Below are 20,135 nucleotides of genomic sequence, written 5' to 3' on the forward strand. Positions count from 1 at the left end.
TAGAGAGAAGCATTCTCAGAAACTACTTTGTGATGAGTGCATTCAAGTGTACATTTGGAGTGCTTTGAGGCCTTTGCTGGAAAAGGAAATAACTTCACATAAAAATTAGACAGAAGCATTCTCAGAAGCTCCTTTGTGATGTGTGCATTCAACTCACAGAGTTGGATCTTCCTTTTCTTAGAGCGGTTTTGAAACAAGATTTTTGTAGAATATTCAAGTGGACATTTGGAGGGCTTTGAGGCCTATGCTGGAAAAGGAAATAACTTCACATAAAAACTAGACAGAAGCATTCTCAGAAACGTATTTGTTATGAGTCCATTCAACTCACAGAGTTGAACCTTCGTTTTGATAGGGCAGTTTTGAAACACTCTTTTTGTAGAATCTTCAAGTGGACATTTTTAGTGCTTTGACGATATGCTGGAAAAGGAAATATCTTCACATAAAAACTACACAGAAGCATTCTCAGAAACTTCTTTGTGATGTGTGCTTTCAACTCACAGATGTAAACATTTCTTTTGATCGAGTAGTTTTGAAACACTCTTTTTGTAGAATCTGCAAGTGGATATATGGAGCGCTTTGAAGCCTATGCTGGAAAAGGAAATATCTTCACATAAAACCTATACAGAAGCATTCTCAGCAACTTCCTTGTGATTTGTGCATTCAACTCGGAGAGTTGAACCGTCCTTTTGTGAGAGCAGTTTGGGAACACTCTTTTTGTAGAATCTGCAAGTGGATATTTGGAGCACTTTGAAGCCTAAGCTGGAAAAGGAAACAACTTCACATAAAAACTAGAAGGAAGCATTCTCACAAACTTTTATGTGATGTGTGCATTCAACTCAGCGAGTTTAACCTTACTTTTGATAGAGCAGTTTTGAAACACTCTTTTTGTAGAATGTGCAAGTAGACATTTGGAGCTCTTTCAGGCCTGTGCTGGAATAGAAAAGATCTTCACACGAAAACTAGACAGAAGCATTCTCAGAAACTTCTTTGTGATGTGTGCATTCCACTCACAGAGTTGAACCTTCCTTTTGATAGAGCAATTCTGAAACACTCTTTTTGTAGATTCCGCAAGTGGATATTTGGAGCGCTTTGAGGCCTATGCTGGAAAAGGAAATATTTTCACGTAAAAACAAGACGGAAGCACTCTATCAAACTTCTTTGTGATGTTTACATTCAACTCACAGAGTTGAACCTTCCCTTGAATAGAGCGGTTTTGAAAGAATCTTTTTGTAGTATATGCAACTAGATATTTGGAGCGCTTTGAGTCCTATGATGGAAATGGAAATATTTTTAGATGAAAACTAGACAGAGGCATTCTCAGAAACATATTTGTTACGAGTGAATTCAAGTCACAGAGTTGAACCTTCCTTTTGGCAGAGCGGTTTTGAAACCCTCTTTTTATTGAATCTTCCATTGGAGATTTAGAGCGCTTTGACGCAATGCTGGAAAAGGAAATATCTTCACATAAAAACTAGACAGATGCATTCCCAGAAACTTCTTTTTGATGTGTGCTTTCAACTCACAGAGTTGAACCTTTCTTTTGATAGAGCAGTTTTGAAACCCTCTCTTTGAAGAATCTTCATGTGGACATTTGGATATCTTTGAGGCCTCTGCTGGAAAAGGAAATATCTTCACATAAAAACAAGACAGAAGCATTCTCAGAAACTACTTTGCAATGTGTGCGTTCAACACACAGACTTTAAACTTACTTTTGGCGGAGCAGTTCTGAAACAGTCTTTTTGTACAGTCTGCAAGTGGATATTTGGAGCGCTTTAAGGCCTACGCTGAAAAAAGAAATAACTTCAATCAAAAAGTAGAAAGAAGCATTCTCAGAAACCTCTTTGTGATGTGTGTATTGAACTCACAGAGTTGAACCTTCCTTTTGATAGAGGAGTTTTGAAATACTCTTTTTGGAGGATCTGCAAGTGAATAGTTGGAATGATTTGAGGCCTATGATGGTAAAGGAAATATCTTCACATAAAAACGATAGAGAAGCATTCTCGGAAACTTCCTCGTGATGTGTGCATTCAACTCACAGAGTTGAACCTTCCTTCTGATAGTGCAGTTTTGAAACACTCGTTTTGTATCATCTGCAAGTGGACACTTGGAGCGCTTTGAAGCCTATACTGGAAAAGTAAATGTCTTCTCATAAAAACTATACAGAAGCAATCTCCGAAACCACCTTGTGATGTGTGTATTCAACTCAGAGAGTTGAACCTTCCTTTTTTTAGAGCAGTTTTGAAACACTCTTTTTGCAAAATCTGCAAGTGAATACTTGGATCGCTTTGAAGCCTCTGCAGGGTAAAGGAAATATCTTCACATAAAAACAAAACAGAAGCATCGTCAGAAACTTCTTTATGATGTGTGCATTCAATTCACAGAGTTGAACCTTCCTTTTGATAGAGCAGTTTTGAAACACTCCTTTTGTAGTGTGTGCAAGTAGACATTTGGAGCTCTTTCAGGCCTGTGCTGGAAAAGGAAATATCTTCACACAAAAACTAGACAGAAGTATTCTCAGAAACGTCTTTGTGATGCATGCATTCAAAACACGGAGTTGAACCTTCCTTTTGATAGAACAGTTTTGAAACACTCTTATTGTAGAATCTGCATGTGGATATTTGGAGCGCTTTGAGGCCTATGCTAGAAAAGAAAATATCTTCGCATAAAAATGAGACAGAAGCATTCTCAGAAACTTTTCTGTGATGTGTGCATTAAACTCACAGTGTTGAACCTGCCTTTTGACAGAGCGGTTTTGAAACACTCTTTTTGTAGAATCTGCAGGTGGATATTTGGAGTGCTTTGAGGACAATGCTATATAAGGAAATGTCTTCACATAAAACCTAGACAGAAACATTATCAGAAACTTCTTTGTGATGTGTGCTTCCAAATCACAGAGTTGAACCTTCCTTTTGATATAGCAGGTTTGGAACACACTTTTTGTGGAATCTGCAAGTGAATTTTGGGAGCGCTTTGAGGACTCTGCTGGAAAAGGAAATATATTCACATAAAAACTAGAAAGAGGCATTCTCAAAAACTTCTCTGTGATGTGTGCGCTAAACTCACAAAGTTGAACATCCCTTTTGCTAGAGCAGTTTTGAAACACTGTTTTTGTAAAATCTGCAAGTGAATATTTGGAGTGATTGAGACCTCTGCTGGAAAATCATATAACTTCAAATAAGAACGGGACAGAAGTATTCTCAGAAACATCTTTGTGATGTCTGCATTCAACTCGCGGAGTTGAAACTTCCTTTTGGTAGAGCAGTTTTGAAACTGTCTTTTTGTGGAAGCTACAAGTGGATACTTGGAAAGCTTTGAGGCTTATGCTGGAAAAGCTAATAACTTCACATAAAAAGTAGAGAGAAGCATTCTCAGAAACTACTTTGTGAGGAGTGCATTCAAGTGTACATTTGGAGTGCTTTGAGGCCTTTGCTGGAAAAGGAAATAACTTCACATAAAAATTAGACAGAAGCATTCTCAGAAGCTCCTTTGTGATGTGTGCATTCAACTCACAGAGTTGGATCTTCCTTTTCTTAGAGCGGTTTTGAAACAAGATTTTTGTAGAATATTCAAGTGGACATTTGGAGGGCTTTGAGGCCTATGCTGGAAAAGGAAATAACTTCACATAAAAACTAGACAGAAGCATTCTCAGAAACGTATTTGTTATGAGTCCATTCAACTCACAGAGTTGAACCTTCGTTTTGATAGGGCAGTTTTGAAACACTCTTTTTGTAGAATCTTCAAGTGGACATTTTTAGTGCTTTGACGATATGCTGGAAAAGGAAATATCTTCACATAAAAACTACACAGAAGCATTCTCAGAAACTTCTTTGTGATGTGTGCTTTCAACTCACAGATGTAAACATTTCTTTTGATAGAGTAGTTTTGAAACACTCTTTTTGTAGAATCTGCAAGTGGATATATGGAGCGCTTTGAAGCCTATGCTGGAAAAGGAAATATCTTCACATAAAACCTATACAGAAGCATTCTCAGCAACTTCCTTGTGATTTGTGCATTCAACTCGGAGAGTTGAACCGTCCTTTTGTGAGAGCAGTTTGGGAACACTCTTTTTGTAGAATCTGCAAGTGGATATTTGGAGCACTTTGAAGCCTAAGCTGGAAAAGGAAACAACTTCACATAAAAACTAGAAGGAAGCATTCTCACAAACTTTTATGTGATGTGTGCATTCAACTCAGCGAGTTTAACCTTACTTTTGATAGAGCAGTTTTGAAACACTCTTTTTGTAGAATGTGCAAGTAGACATTTGGAGCTCTTTCAGGCCTGTGCTGGAATAGAAAAGATCTTCACACGAAAACTAGACAGAAGCATTCTCAGAAACTTCTTTGTGATGTGTGCATTCCACTCACAGAGTTGAACCTTCCTTTTGATAGAGCAATTCTGAAACACTCTTTTTGTAGATTCCGCAAGTGGATATTTGGAGCGCTTTGAGGCCTATGCTGGAAAAGGAAATATTTTCACGTAAAAACAAGACGGAAGCACTCTATCAAACTTCTTTGTGATGTTTACATTCAACTCACAGAGTTGAACCTTCCCTTGAATAGAGCGGTTTTGAAAGAATCTTTTTGTAGTATATGCAACTAGATATTTGGAGCGCTTTGAGTCCTATGATGGAAATGGAAATATTTTTAGATGAAAACTAGACAGAGGCATTCTCAGAAACATATTTGTTACGAGTGAATTCAAGTCACAGAGTTGAACCTTCCTTTTGGCAGAGCGGTTTTGAAACCCTCTTTTTATTGAATCTTCCATTGGAGATTTAGAGCGCTTTGACGCAATGCTGGAAAAGGAAATATCTTCACATAAAAACTAGACAGATGCATTCCCAGAAACTTCTTTTTGATGTGTGCTTTCAACTCACAGAGTTGAACCTTTCTTTTGATAGAGCAGTTTTGAAACCCTCTCTTTGAAGAATCTTCATGTGGACATTTGGATATCTTTGAGGCCTCTGCTGGAAAAGGAAATATCTTCACATAAAAACAAGACAGAAGCATTCTCAGAAACTACTTTGCAATGTGTGCGTTCAACACACAGACTTTAAACTTACTTTTGGCGGAGCAGTTCTGAAACAGTCTTTTTGTACAGTCTGCAAGTGGATATTTGGAGCGCTTTAAGGCCTACGCTGAAAAAAGAAATAACTTCAATCAAAAAGTAGAAAGAAGCATTCTCAGAAACCTCTTTGTGATGTGTGTATTGAACTCACAGAGTTGAACCTTCCTTTTGATAGAGGAGTTTTGAAATACTCTTTTTGGAGGATCTGCAAGTGAATAGTTGGAATGATTTGAGGCCTATGATGGTAAAGGAAATATCTTCACATAAAAACGATAGAGAAGCATTCTCGGAAACTTCCTCGTGATGTGTGCATTCAACTCACAGAGTTGAACCTTCCTTCTGATAGTGCAGTTTTGAAACACTCGTTTTGTATCATCTGCAAGTGGACACTTGGAGCGCTTTGAAGCCTATACTGGAAAAGTAAATGTCTTCTCATAAAAACTATACAGAAGCAATCTCCGAAACCACCTTGTGATGTGTGTATTCAACTCAGAGAGTTGAACCTTCCTTTTTTTAGAGCAGTTTTGAAACACTCTTTTTGCAAAATCTGCAAGTGAATACTTGGATCGCTTTGAAGCCTCTGCAGGGTAAAGGAAATATCTTCACATAAAAACAAAACAGAAGCATCGTCAGAAACTTCTTTATGATGTGTGCATTCAATTCACAGAGTTGAACCTTCCTTTTGATAGAGCAGTTTTGAAACACTCCTTTTGTAGTGTGTGCAAGTAGACATTTGGAGCTCTTTCAGGCCTGTGCTGGAAAAGGAAATATCTTCACACAAAAACTAGACAGAAGTATTCTCAGAAACGTCTTTGTGATGCATGCATTCAAAACACGGAGTTGAACCTTCCTTTTGATAGAACAGTTTTGAAACACTCTTATTGTAGAATCTGCATGTGGATATTTGGAGCGCTTTGAGGCCTATGCTAGAAAAGAAAATATCTTCGCATAAAAATGAGACAGAAGCATTCTCAGAAACTTTTCTGTGATGTGTGCATTAAACTCACAGTGTTGAACCTGCCTTTTGACAGAGCGGTTTTGAAACACTCTTTTTGTAGAATCTGCAGGTGGATATTTGGAGTGCTTTGAGGACAATGCTATATAAGGAAATGTCTTCACATAAAACCTAGACAGAAACATTATCAGAAACTTCTTTGTGATGTGTGCTTCCAAATCACAGAGTTGAACCTTCCTTTTGATATAGCAGGTTTGGAACACACTTTTTGTGGAATCTGCAAGTGAATTTTGGGAGCGCTTTGAGGACTCTGCTGGAAAAGGAAATATATTCACATAAAAACTAGAAAGAGGCATTCTCAAAAACTTCTCTGTGATGTGTGCGCTAAACTCACAAAGTTGAACATCCCTTTTGCTAGAGCAGTTTTGAAACACTGTTTTTGTAAAATCTGCAAGTGAATATTTGGAGTGATTGAGACCTCTGCTGGAAAATCATATAACTTCAAATAAGAACGGGACAGAAGTATTCTCAGAAACATCTTTGTGATGTCTGCATTCAACTCGCGGAGTTGAAACTTCCTTTTGGTAGAGCAGTTTTGAAACTGTCTTTTTGTGGAAGCTACAAGTGGATATTTGGAAGGCTTTGAGGCTTATGCTGGAAAAGCTAATAACTTCACATAAAAAGTAGAGAGAAGCATTCTCAGAAACTTCTTTGTGATGAGTGCATTCAAGTGTACATTTGGAGTGCTTTGAGGCCTTTGCTGGAAAAGGAAATAACTTCACATAAAAATTAGACAGAAGCATTCTCAGAAACTTCTTTGTGATGTGTGCATTCAACTCACAGAGTTGGATCTTCCTTTTCTTAGAGCGGTTTTGAAACAAGATTTTTGTAGAATATTCAAGTGGACATTTGGAGGGCTTTGAGGCCTATGCTGGAAAAGGAAATAATTTCACATAAAAACTAGACAGAAGCATTCTCAGAAACGTATTTGTTATGAGTCCATTCAACTCACAGAGTTGAACCTTCGTTTTGATAGGGCAGTTTTGAAACACTCTTTTTGTAGAATCTTCAAGTGGACATTTTTAGTGCTTTGACGATATGCTGGAAAAGGAAATATCTTCACATAAAAACTACACAGAAGCATTCTCAGAAACTTCTTTGTGATGTGTGCTTTCAACTCACAGATGTAAACATTTCTTTTGATAGAGTAGTTTTGAAACACTCTTTTTGTAGAATCTGCAAGTGGATATATGGAGCGCTTTGAAGCCTATGCTGGAAAAGGAAATATCTTCACATAAAAACTATACAGAAGCATTCTCAGCAACTTCCTTGTGATTTGTGCATTCAACTCGGAGAGTTGAACCGTCCTTTTGTGAGAGCAGTTTGGGAACACTCTTTTTGTAGAATCTGCAAGTGGATATTTGGAGCACTTTGAAGCCTAAGCTGGAAAAGGAAACAACTTCACATAAAAACTAGAAGGAAGCATTCTCACAAACTTTTTTGTGATGTGTGCATTCAACTCAGCGAGTTTAACCTTACTTTTGATAGAGCAGTTTTGAAACACTCTTTTTGTAGAATGTGCAAGTAGACATTTGGAGCTCTTTCAGGCCTGTGCTGGAATAGAAAAGATCTTCACACGAAAACTAGACAGAAGCATTCTCAGAAACTTCTTTGTGATGTGTGCATTCCACTCACAGAGTTGAACCTTCCTTTTGATAGAGCAATTCTGAAACACTCTTTTTGTAGATTCCGCAAGTGGATATTTGGAGCGCTTTGAGGCCTATGCTGGAAAAGGAAATATTTTCACGTAAAAACAAGACGGAAGCACTCTATCAAACTTCTTTGTGATGTTTACATTCAACTCACAGAGTTGAACCTTCCCTTGAATAGAGCGGTTTTGAAAGAATCTTTTTGTAGTATATGCAACTAGATATTTGGAGCGCTTTGAGTCCTATGATGGAAATGGAAATATTTTTAGATGAAAACTAGACAGAGGCATTCTCAGAAACATATTTGTTACGAGTGAATTCAAGTCACAGAGTTGAACCTTCCTTTTGGCAGAGCGGTTTTGAAACCCTCTTTTTATTGAATCTTCCATTGGAGATTTAGAGCGCTTTGACGCAATGCTGGAAAAGGAAATATCTTCACATAAAAACTAGACAGATGCATTCCCAGAAACTTCTTTTTGATGTGTGCTTTCAACTCACAGAGTTGAACCTTTCTTTTGATAGAGCAGTTTTGAAACCCTCTCTTTGAAGAATCTTCATGTGGACATTTGGATATCTTTGAGGCCTCTGCTGGAAAAGGAAATATCTTCACATAAAAACAAGACAGAAGCATTCTCAGAAACTACTTTGCAATGTGTGCGTTCAACACACAGACTTTAAACTTACTTTTGGCGGAGCAGTTCTGAAACAGTCTTTTTGTACAGTCTGCAAGTGGATATTTGGAGCGCTTTAAGGCCTACGCTGAAAAAAGAAATAACTTCAATCAAAAAGTAGAAAGAAGCATTCTCAGAAACCTCTTTGTGATGTGTGTATTGAACTCACAGAGTTGAACCTTCCTTTTGATAGAGGAGTTTTGAAATACTCTTTTTGGAGGATCTGCAAGTGAATAGTTGGAATGATTTGAGGCCTATGATGGTAAAGGAAATATCTTCACATAAAAACGATAGAGAAGCATTCTCGGAAACTTCCTCGTGATGTGTGCATTCAACTCACAGAGTTGAACCTTCCTTCTGATAGTGCAGTTTTGAAACACTCGTTTTGTATCATCTGCAAGTGGACACTTGGAGCGCTTTGAAGCCTATACTGGAAAAGTAAATGTCTTCTCATAAAAACTATACAGAAGCAATCTCCGAAACCACCTTGTGATGTGTGTATTCAACTCAGAGAGTTGAACCTTCCTTTTTTTAGAGCAGTTTTGAAACACTCTTTTTGCAAAATCTGCAAGTGAATACTTGGATCGCTTTGAAGCCTCTGCAGGGTAAAGGAAATATCTTCACATAAAAACAAAACAGAAGCATCGTCAGAAACTTCTTTATGATGTGTGCATTCAATTCACAGAGTTGAACCTTCCTTTTGATAGAGCAGTTTTGAAACACTCCTTTTGTAGTGTGTGCAAGTAGACATTTGGAGCTCTTTCAGGCCTGTGCTGGAAAAGGAAATATCTTCACACAAAAACTAGACAGAAGTATTCTCAGAAACGTCTTTGTGATGCATGCATTCAAAACACGGAGTTGAACCTTCCTTTTGATAGAACAGTTTTGAAACACTCTTATTGTAGAATCTGCATGTGGATATTTGGAGCGCTTTGAGGCCTATGCTAGAAAAGAAAATATCTTCGCATAAAAATGAGACAGAAGCATTCTCAGAAACTTTTCTGTGATGTGTGCATTAAACTCACAGTGTTGAACCTGCCTTTTGACAGAGCGGTTTTGAAACACTCTTTTTGTAGAATCTGCAGGTGGATATTTGGAGTGCTTTGAGGACAATGCTATATAAGGAAATGTCTTCACATAAAACCTAGACAGAAACATTATCAGAAACTTCTTTGTGATGTGTGCTTCCAAATCACAGAGTTGAACCTTCCTTTTGATATAGCAGGTTTGGAACACACTTTTTGTGGAATCTGCAAGTGAATTTTGGGAGCGCTTTGAGGACTCTGCTGGAAAAGGAAATATATTCACATAAAAACTAGAAAGAGGCATTCTCAAAAACTTCTCTGTGATGTGTGCGCTAAACTCACAAAGTTGAACATCCCTTTTGCTAGAGCAGTTTTGAAACACTGTTTTTGTAAAATCTGCAAGTGAATATTTGGAGTGATTGAGACCTCTGCTGGAAAATCATATAACTTCAAATAAGAACGGGACAGAAGTATTCTCAGAAACATCTTTGTGATGTCTGCATTCAACTCGCGGAGTTGAAACTTCCTTTTGGTAGAGCAGTTTTGAAACTGTCTTTTTGTGGAAGCTACAAGTGGATATTTGGAAGGCTTTGAGGCTTATGCTGGAAAAGCTAATAACTTCACATAAAAAGTAGAGAGAAGCATTCTCAGAAACTTCTTTGTGATGAGTGCATTCAAGTGTACATTTGGAGTGCTTTGAGGCCTTTGCTGGAAAAGGAAATAACTTCACATAAAAATTAGACAGAAGCATTCTCAGAAACTTCTTTGTGATGTGTGCATTCAACTCACAGAGTTGGATCTTCCTTTTCTTAGAGCGGTTTTGAAACAAGATTTTTGTAGAATATTCAAGTGGACATTTGGAGGGCTTTGAGGCCTATGCTGGAAAAGGAAATAATTTCACATAAAAACTAGACAGAAGCATTCTCAGAAACGTATTTGTTATGAGTCCATTCAACTCACAGAGTTGAACCTTCGTTTTGATAGGGCAGTTTTGAAACACTCTTTTTGTAGAATCTTCAAGTGGACATTTTTAGTGCTTTGACGATATGCTGGAAAAGGAAATATCTTCACATAAAAACTACACAGAAGCATTCTCAGAAACTTCTTTGTGATGTGTGCTTTCAACTCACAGATGTAAACATTTCTTTTGATAGAGTAGTTTTGAAACACTCTTTTTGTAGAATCTGCAAGTGGATATATGGAGCGCTTTGAAGCCTATGCTGGAAAAGGAAATATCTTCACATAAAAACTATACAGAAGCATTCTCAGCAACTTCCTTGTGATTTGTGCATTCAACTCGGAGAGTTGAACCGTCCTTTTGTGAGAGCAGTTTGGGAACACTCTTTTTGTAGAATCTGCAAGTGGATATTTGGAGCACTTTGAAGCCTAAGCTGGAAAAGGAAACAACTTCACATAAAAACTAGAAGGAAGCATTCTCACAAACTGTTATGTGATGTGTGCATTCAACTCAGCGAGTTTAACCTTACTTTTGATAGAGCAGTTTTGAAACACTCTTTTTGTAGAATGTGCAAGTAGACATTTGGAGCTCTTTCAGGCCTGTGCTGGAATAGAAAAGATCTTCACACGAAAACTAGACAGAAGCATTCTCAGAAACTTCTTTGTGATGTGTGCATTCCACTCACAGAGTTGAACCTTCCTTTTGATAGAGCAATTCTGAAACACTCTTTTTGTAGATTCCGCAAGTGGATATTTGGAGCGCTTTGAGGCCTATGCTGGAAAAGGAAATATTTTCACGTAAAAACAAGACGGAAGCACTCTATCAAACTTCTTTGTGATGTTTACATTCAACTCACAGAGTTGAACCTTCCCTTGAATAGAGCGGTTTTGAAAGAATCTTTTTGTAGTATATGCAACTAGATATTTGGAGCGCTTTGAGTCCTATGATGGAAATGGAAATATTTTTAGATGAAAACTAGACAGAGGCATTCTCAGAAACATATTTGTTACGAGTGAATTCAAGTCACAGAGTTGAACCTTCCTTTTGGCAGAGCGGTTTTGAAACCCTCTTTTTATTGAATCTTCCATTGGAGATTTAGAGCGCTTTGACGCAATGCTGGAAAAGGAAATATCTTCACATAAAAACTAGACAGATGCATTCCCAGAAACTTCTTTTTGATGTGTGCTTTCAACTCACAGAGTTGAACCTTTCTTTTGATAGAGCAGTTTTGAAACCCTCTCTTTGAAGAATCTTCATGTGGACATTTGGATATCTTTGAGGCCTCTGCTGGAAAAGGAAATATCTTCACATAAAAACAAGACAGAAGCATTCTCAGAAACTACTTTGCAATGTGTGCGTTCAACACACAGACTTTAAACTTACTTTTGGCGGAGCAGTTCTGAAACAGTCTTTTTGTACAGTCTGCAAGTGGATATTTGGAGCGCTTTAAGGCCTACGCTGAAAAAAGAAATAACTTCAATCAAAAAGTAGAAAGAAGCATTCTCAGAAACCTCTTTGTGATGTGTGTATTGAACTCACAGAGTTGAACCTTCCTTTTGATAGAGGAGTTTTGAAATACTCTTTTTGGAGGATCTGCAAGTGAATAGTTGGAATGATTTGAGGCCTATGATGGTAAAGGAAATATCTTCACATAAAAACGATAGAGAAGCATTCTCGGAAACTTCCTCGTGATGTGTGCATTCAACTCACAGAGTTGAACCTTCCTTCTGATAGTGCAGTTTTGAAACACTCGTTTTGTATCATCTGCAAGTGGACACTTGGAGCGCTTTGAAGCCTATACTGGAAAAGTAAATGTCTTCTCATAAAAACTATACAGAAGCAATCTCCGAAACCACCTTGTGATGTGTGTATTCAACTCAGAGAGTTGAACCTTCCTTTTTTTAGAGCAGTTTTGAAACACTCTTTTTGCAAAATCTGCAAGTGAATACTTGGATCGCTTTGAAGCCTCTGCAGGGTAAAGGAAATATCTTCACATAAAAACAAAACAGAAGCATCGTCAGAAACTTCTTTATGATGTGTGCATTCAATTCACAGAGTTGAACCTTCCTTTTGATAGAGCAGTTTTGAAACACTCCTTTTGTAGTGTGTGCAAGTAGACATTTGGAGCTCTTTCAGGCCTGTGCTGGAAAAGGAAATATCTTCACACAAAAACTAGACAGAAGTATTCTCAGAAACGTCTTTGTGATGCATGCATTCAAAACACGGAGTTGAACCTTCCTTTTGATAGAACAGTTTTGAAACACTCTTATTGTAGAATCTGCATGTGGATATTTGGAGCGCTTTGAGGCCTATGCTAGAAAAGAAAATATCTTCGCATAAAAATGAGACAGAAGCATTCTCAGAAACTTTTCTGTGATGTGTGCATTAAACTCACAGTGTTGAACCTGCCTTTTGACAGAGCGGTTTTGAAACACTCTTTTTGTAGAATCTGCAGGTGGATATTTGGAGTGCTTTGAGGACAATGCTATATAAGGAAATGTCTTCACATAAAACCTAGACAGAAACATTATCAGAAACTTCTTTGTGATGTGTGCTTCCAAATCACAGAGTTGAACCTTCCTTTTGATATAGCAGGTTTGGAACACACTTTTTGTGGAATCTGCAAGTGAATTTTGGGAGCGCTTTGAGGACTCTGCTGGAAAAGGAAATATATTCACATAAAAACTAGAAAGAGGCATTCTCAAAAACTTCTCTGTGATGTGTGCGCTAAACTCACAAAGTTGAACATCCCTTTTGCTAGAGCAGTTTTGAAACACTGTTTTTGTAAAATCTGCAAGTGAATATTTGGAGTGATTGAGACCTCTGCTGGAAAATCATATAACTTCAAATAAGAACGGGACAGAAGTATTCTCAGAAACATCTTTGTGATGTCTGCATTCAACTCGCGGAGTTGAAACTTCCTTTTGGTAGAGCAGTTTTGAAACTGTCTTTTTGTGGAAGCTACAAGTGGATATTTGGAAGGCTTTGAGGCTTATGCTGGAAAAGCTAATAACTTCACATAAAAAGTAGAGAGAAGCATTCTCAGAAACTTCTTTGTGATGAGTGCATTCAAGTGTACATTTGGAGTGCTTTGAGGCCTTTGCTGGAAAAGGAAATAACTTCACATAAAAATTAGACAGAAGCATTCTCAGAAACTTCTTTGTGATGTGTGCATTCAACTCACAGAGTTGGATATTCCTTTTCTTAGAGCGGTTTTGAAACAAGATTTTTGTAGAATATTCAAGTGGACATTTGGAGGGCTTTGAGGCCTATGCTGGAAAAGGAAATAATTTCACATAAAAACTAGACAGAAGCATTCTCAGAAACGTATTTGTTATGAGTCCATTCAACTCACAGAGTTGAACCTTCGTTTTGATAGGGCAGTTTTGAAACACTCTTTTTGTAGAATCTTCAAGTGGACATTTTTAGTGCTTTGACGATATGCTGGAAAAGGAAATATCTTCACATAAAAACTACACAGAAGCATTCTCAGAAACTTCTTTGTGATGTGTGCTTTCAACTCACAGATGTAAACATTTCTTTTGATAGAGTAGTTTTGAAACACTCTTTTTGTAGAATCTGCAAGTGGATATATGGAGCGCTTTGAAGCCTATGCTGGAAAAGGAAATATCTTCACATAAAAACTATACAGAAGCATTCTCAGCAACTTCCTTGTGATTTGTGCATTCAACTCGGAGAGTTGAACCGTCCTTTTGTGAGAGCAGTTTGGGAACACTCTTTTTGTAGAATCTGCAAGTGGATATTTGGAGCACTTTGAAGCCTAAGCTGGAAAAGGAAACAACTTCACATAAAAACTAGAAGGAAGCATTCTCACAAACTTTTTTGTGATGTGTGCATTCAACTCAGCGAGTTTAACCTTACTTTTGATAGAGCAGTTTTGAAACACTCTTTTTGTAGAATGTGCAAGTAGACATTTGGAGCTCTTTCAGGCCTGTGCTGGAATAGAAAAGATCTTCACACGAAAACTAGACAGAAGCATTCTCAGAAACTTCTTTGTGATGTGTGCATTCCACTCACAGAGTTGAACCTTCCTTTTGATAGAGCAATTCTGAAACACTCTTTTTGTAGAATCCGCAAGTGGATATTTGGAGCGCTTTGAGGCCTATGCTGGAAAAGGAAATATTTTCATGTAAAAACAAGACGGAAGCACTCTATCAAACTTCTTTGTGATGTTTACATTCAACTCACAGAGTTGAACCTTCCCTTGAATAGAGCGGTTTTGAAAGAATCTTTTTGTAGTATATGCAACTAGATATTTGGAGCGCTTTGAGTCCTATGATGGAAATGGAAATATTTTTAGATGAAAACTAGACAGAGGCATTCTCAGAAACATATTTGTTACGAGTGAATTCAAGTCACAGAGTTGAACCTTCCTTTTGGCAGAGCGGTTTTGAAACCCTCTTTTTATTGAATCTTCCATTGGAGATTTAGAGCGCTTTGACGCAATGCTGGAAAAGGAAATATCTTCACATAAAAACTAGACAGATGCATTCCCAGAAACTTCTTTTTGATGTGTGCTTTCAACTCACAGAGTTGAACCTTTCTTTTGATAGAGCAGTTTGAAACCCTCTCTTTGAAGAATCTTCATGTGGACATTTGGATATCTTTGAGGCCTCTGCTGGAAAAGGAAATATCTTCACATAAAAACAAGACAGAAGCATTCTCAGAAACTACTTTGCAATGTGTGCGTTCAACACACAGACTTTAAACTTACTTTTGGCGGAGCAGTTCTGAAACAGTCTTTTTGTACAGTCTGCAAGTGGATATTTGGAGCGCTTTAAGGCCTACGCTGAAAAAAGAAATAACTTCAATCAAAAAGTAGAAAGAAGCATTCTCAGAAACCTCTTTGTGATGTGTGTATTGAACTCACAGAGTTGAACCTTCCTTTTGATAGAGGAGTTTTGAAATACTCTTTTTGGAGGATCTGCAAGTGAATAGTTGGAATGATTTGAGGCCTATGATGGTAAAGGAAATATCTTCACATAAAAACGATAGAGAAGCATTCTCGGAAACTTCCTCGTGATGTGTGCATTCAACTCACAGAGTTGAACCTTCCTTCTGATAGTGCAGTTTTGAAACACTCGTTTTGTATCATCTGCAAGTGGATACTTGGAGCGCTTTGAAGCCTATACTGGAAAAGTAAATGTCTTCTCATAAAAACTATACAGAAGCAATCTCCGAAACCACCTTGTGATGTGTGTATTCAACTCAGAGAGTTGAACCTTCCTTTTTTTAGAGCAGTTTTGGAACACTCTTTTTGCAAAATCTGCAAGTGAATACTTGGATCGCTTTGAAGCCTCTGCAGGGTAAAGGAAATATCTTCACATAAAAACAAAACAGAAGCATCGTCAGAAACTTCTTTATGATGTGTGCATTCAATTCACAGAGTTGAACCTTCCTTTTGATAGAGCAGTTTTGAAACACTCCTTTTGTAGTGTGTGCAAGTAGACATTTGGAGCTCTTTCAGGCCTGTGCTGGAAAAGGAAATATCTTCACACAAAAACTAGACAGAAGTATTCTCAGAAACGTCTTTGTGATGCATGCATTCAAAACACGGAGTTGAACCTTCCTTTTGATAGAACAGTTTTGAAACACTCTTATTGTAGAATCTGCATGTGGATATTTGGAGCGCTTTGAGGCCTATGCTAGAAAAGAAAATATCTTCGCATAAAAATGAGACAGAAGCATTCTCAGAAACTTTTCTGTGATGTGTGCATTAAACTCACAGTGTTGAACCTGCCTTTTGACAGAGCGGTTTTGAAACACTCTTTTTGTAGAATCTGCAGGTGGATATTTGGAGTGCTTTGAGGACAATGCTATATAAGGAAATGTCTTCACATAAAACCTAGACAGAAACATTATCAGAAACTTCTTTGTGATGTGTGCTTCCAAATCACAGAGTTGAACCTTCCTTTTGATATAGCAGGTTTGGAACACACTTTTTGTGGAATCTGCAAGTGAATTTTGGGAGCGCTTTGAGGACTCTGCTGGAAAAGGAAATATATTCTCATAAAAACTAGAAAGAGGCATTCTCAAAAACTTCTCTGTGATGTGTGCGCTAAACTCACAAAGTTGAACATCCCTTTTGCTAGAGCAGTTTTGAAACACTGTTTTTGTAAAATCTGCAAGTGAATATTTGGAGTGATTGAGACCTCTGCTGGAAAATCATATAACTTCAAATAAGAACGGGACAGAAGTATTCTCAGAAACATCTTTGTGATGTCTGCATTCAACTCGCGGAGTTGAAACTTCCTTTTGGTAGAGCAGTTTTGAAACTGTCTTTTTGTGGAAGCTACAAGTGGATATTTGGAAGGCTTTGAGGCTTATGCTGGAAAAGCTAATAACTTCACATAAAAAGTAGAGAGAAGCATTCTCAGAAACTTCTTTGTGATGAGTGCATTCAAGTGTACATTTGGAGTGCTTTGAGGCCTTTGCTGGAAAAGGAAATAACTTCACATAAAAATTAGACAGAAGCATTCTCAGAAACTTCTTTGTGATGTGTGCATTCAACTCACAGAGTTGGATCTTCCTTTTCTTAGAGCGGTTTTGAAACAATATTTTTGTAGAATATTCAAGTGGACATTTGGAGGGCTTTGAGGCCTATGCTGGAAAAGGAAATAACTTCACATAAAAACTAGACAGAAGCATTCTCAGAAACGTATTTGTTATGAGTCCATTCAACTCACAGAGTTGAACCTTCGTTTTGATAGGGCAGTTTTGAAACACTCTTTTTGTAGAATCTTCAAGTGGACATTTTTAGTGCTTTGACGATATGCTGGAAAAGGAAATATCTTCACATAAAAACTACACAGAAGCATTCTCAGAAACTTCTTTGTGATGTGTGCTTTCAACTCACAGATGTAAACATTTCTTTTGATAGAGTAGTTTTGAAACACTCTTTTTGTAGAATCTGCAAGTGGATATATGGAGCGGTTTGAAGCCTATGCTGGAAAAGGAAATATCTTCACATAAAAACTATACAGAAGCATTCTCAGCAACTTCCTTGTGATTTGTGCATTCAACTCGGAGAGTTGAACCGTCCTTTTGTGAGAGCAGTTTGGGAACACTCTTTTTGTAGAATCTGCAAGTGGATATTTGGAGCACTTTGAAGCCTAAGCTGGAAAAGGAAACAACTTCACATAAAAACTAGAAGGAAGCATTCTCACAAACTTTTTTGTGATGTGTGCATTCAACTCAGCGAGTTTAACCTTACTTTTGATAGAGCAGTTTTGAAACACTCTTTTTGTAGAATGTGCAAGTAGACATTTGGAGCTCTTTCAGGCCTGTGCTGGAATAGAAAAGATCTTCACACGAAAACTAGACAGAAGCATTCTCAGAAACTTCTTTGTGATGTGTGCATTCCACTCACAGAGTTGAACCTTCCTTTTGATAGAGCAATTCTGAAACACTCTTTTTGTAGAATCCGCAAGTGGATATTTGGAGCGCTTTGAGGCCTATGCTGGAAAAGGAAATATTTTCACGTAAAAACAAGAAGGAAGCACTCTATCAAACTTCTTTGTGATGTTTACATTCAACTCACAGAGTTGAACCTTCCCTTGAATAGAGCGGTTTTGAAAGAATCTTTTTGTAGTATATGCAACTAGATATTTGGAGCGCTCTGAGTCCTATGATGGAAATGGAAATATTTTTAGATGAAAACTAGACAGAGGTATTCTCAGAAACATATTTGATACGAGTGAATTCAAGTCACAGAGTTGAACCTTCCTTTTGGCAGAGCGGTTTTGAAACCCTCTTTTTATTGAATCTTCCATTGGAGATTTAGAGCGCTTTGACGCAATGCTGGAAAAGGAAATATCTTCACATAAAAACTAGACAGATGCATTCCCAGAAACTTCTTTTTGATGTGTGCTTTCAACTCACAGAGTTGAACCTTTCTGTTGATAGAGCAGTTTTGAAACCCTCTCTTTGAAGAATCTTCATGTGGACATTTGGATATCTTTGAGGCCTATGCTGGAAAAGGAAATATCTTCACATAAAAACAAGACAGAAGCATTCTCAGAAACTACTTTGCAATGTGTGCGTTCAACACACAGACTTTAAACTTACTTTTGGCGGAGCAGTTCTGAAACAGTCTTTTTGTACAGTCTGCAAGTGGATATTTGGAGCGCTTTAAGGCCTACGCTGAAAAAAGAAATAACTTCAATCAAAAAGTAGAAAGAAGCATTCTCAGAAACCTCTTTGTGATGTGTGTATTGAACTCACAGAGTTGAACCTTCCTTTTGATAGAGGAGTTTTGAAATACTCTTTTTGGAGGATCTGCAAGTGAATAGTTGGAATGATTTGAGGCCTATGATGGTAAAGGAAATATCTTCACATAAAAACGATAGAGAAGCATTCTCGGAAACTTCCTCGTGATGTGTGCATTCAACTCACAGAGTTGAACGTTCCTTCTGATAGTGCAGTTTTGAAACACTCGTTTTGTATCATCTGCAAGTGGATACTTGGAGCGCTTGGAAGCCTATACTGGAAAAGTAACCCAAATGTCCAACAATGATAGACTGGATTAAGAAAATGTGGCACATATACACCATGGAATACTATGCAGCCATAAAAAATGATGAGTTCACGTCCTTTGTAGGGACATGGATGAAATTGGAAATCATCATTCTCAGTAAATTATCGCAAGAACAAAAAACCAAACACCGCATATTCTCACTCATAGGTGGGAATTGAACAATGAGAACACATGGACACAGGAAGGGGAACATCACACTCTGGGGACTGTTGTGGGGTGGGGGGAGTGGGGAGGGATAGCATTGGGAGATATACCTAATGCTAGATGACGAGTTGGTGGGTGCAGCGCACCAGCATGGCACATGTATACATATGTAACTTACCTGCACATTGCGCACATGTACCATGAAACCTAAAGTTTAATAATAATAAATAATAATAAAAGAAGAAAAAATAAATAAATAAAAAAAATAAATAAAACCAAAAAAAAAAAAGAAAAGTAAATGTCTTCTCATAAAAACTATACAGAAGTAATCTCCGAAACCACCTTGTGATGTGTGTATTCAACTCAGAGAGTTGAACCTTCCTTTTTTTAGAGCAGTTTTGAAACACTCTTTTTGCAAAATCTGCAAGTGAATACTTGGATCGCTTTGAAGCCTCTGCAGGGTAAAGGAAATATCTTCACATAAAAACAAAACAGAAGCATCGTCAGAAACTTCTTTATGATGTGTGCATTCAATTCACAGAGTTGAACCTTCCTTTTGATAGAGCAGTTTTGAAACACTCCTTTTGTAGTGTGTGCAAGTAGACATTTGGAGCTCTTTCAGGCCTGTGCTGGAAAAGGAAATATCTTCACACAAAAACTAGACAGAAGTATTCTCAGAAACGTCTTTGTGATGCATGCATTCAAAACACGGAGTTGAACCTTCCTTTTGATAGAACAGTTTTGAAACACTCTTATTGTAGAATCTGCATGTGGATATTTGGAGCGCTTTGAGGCCTATGCTAGAAAAGAAAATATCTTCGCATAAAAATGAGACAGAAGCATTCTCAGAAACTTTTTTGTGATGTGTGCATTAAACTCACAGTGTTGAACATGCCTTTTGACAGAGCGGTTTTGAAACACTCTTTTTGTAGAATCTGCAGGTGGATATTTGGAGTGCTTTGAGGACAAGGCTATATAAGGAAATGTCTTCACATAAAACCTAGACAGAAACATTATCAGAAACTTCTTTGTGATGTGTGCTTCCAAAT

This window comes from Pongo pygmaeus, chromosome 20, assembly GCF_028885625.2.
Source record: "Pongo pygmaeus isolate AG05252 chromosome 20, NHGRI_mPonPyg2-v2.0_pri, whole genome shotgun sequence".
Taxonomy (NCBI): Eukaryota; Metazoa; Chordata; class Mammalia; order Primates; family Hominidae; genus Pongo; species Pongo pygmaeus.